Genomic DNA, 1,078 nt, shown 5'->3' with positions numbered 1-1,078 from the left:
CTAGGGCATTATGGGAGCTTGCTAGAAGCTTGGTGGCTGACATGGCTGAGAAGTTGGGAAGGCCTGAGGCAGCTTGGTGAGAAGACATTGTAAGGAAGTGTGTGTTGAACATGGGTGGTACAACAAAATGATCAAAACAGGTTTTTCAACATTTTATAGGTAGTGAAGGTCCACAAAAAAGCTGTCCACATTAAATTCTAATTGGAGGGACTGGAAACAGGTGGCGAAATTTCCTTTGAGATCTTCCTGATGTGCATTGGGTTTTTTTATTTGTTGACTTGCTTCCCAATGCACATTGGGTTTTTTATTTGTTGACTTGCTTCCCAATGTGCATTGGGTTTTTTATTTGTTTTCCTGGTGCACATCAGGAAACAGGAGAACAAATTAAAACTGATGTGCATTGGGAATATAATATTAATTTGTCCAGTATTTTCCTCAACTCCACTGTTGTTAGTTGTGAGCTCATTGGTCTGGAGTTCCAAGAAACACAAATGTCACCAATCCAGAAGAACCACATCTATCCATTATGTGGCTGTTGGGAATTGGAGATATCACACCAAATGTTTAAATACCTCTCCAGTGTCATACAGTTGTTCTCCACCACAATGAGCCACTCTCTCCCCACCAACACTGAGGTCCTCACCTCTAGCCTACTATCCCCAATCTTCAGCCAGTCCTTACAAGCCACAGCTCATACTCCAAGGAAGAGAGTTCTCCAAACTGCTGAAGAGTGAATCCCCAAAAAGCGTCACCTGCTTGTCAGCAATGATCACATCAATACTGTTGTTGCATCATTCTGTTGTTGCAAGAAATGCCTTGATAACTTCTCCTTTGCTGACATTCTCAACATCACACAACCCTTTACAGATCTCAATGAATGCAATCAGACCACCTTCATCATCAACATCATGTCAGCCAGCTGTGTCTCAACACTACCTGAGTGCCACTTCAAGTTGTGACTCAATGGTTCTCCAGTGTGTTTGAATGCTTTCCAAAAGGTGCCAACCCTTTTTATTGTGGCCTTACATTTGTTATCCCACCTCACATTGCTGCTCTACAAGGCGCATGGTTTCAGCAG

Source organism: Acanthamoeba castellanii (genome assembly GCF_000313135.1).
Source record: "Acanthamoeba castellanii str. Neff unplaced genomic scaffold scf7180000083079, whole genome shotgun sequence".
Classification (NCBI taxonomy): Eukaryota; Discosea; order Longamoebia; family Acanthamoebidae; genus Acanthamoeba; species Acanthamoeba castellanii.
The sequence above is the reverse complement of the archived record's forward strand: the minus strand, read 5'-3'. Positions refer to the sequence as shown.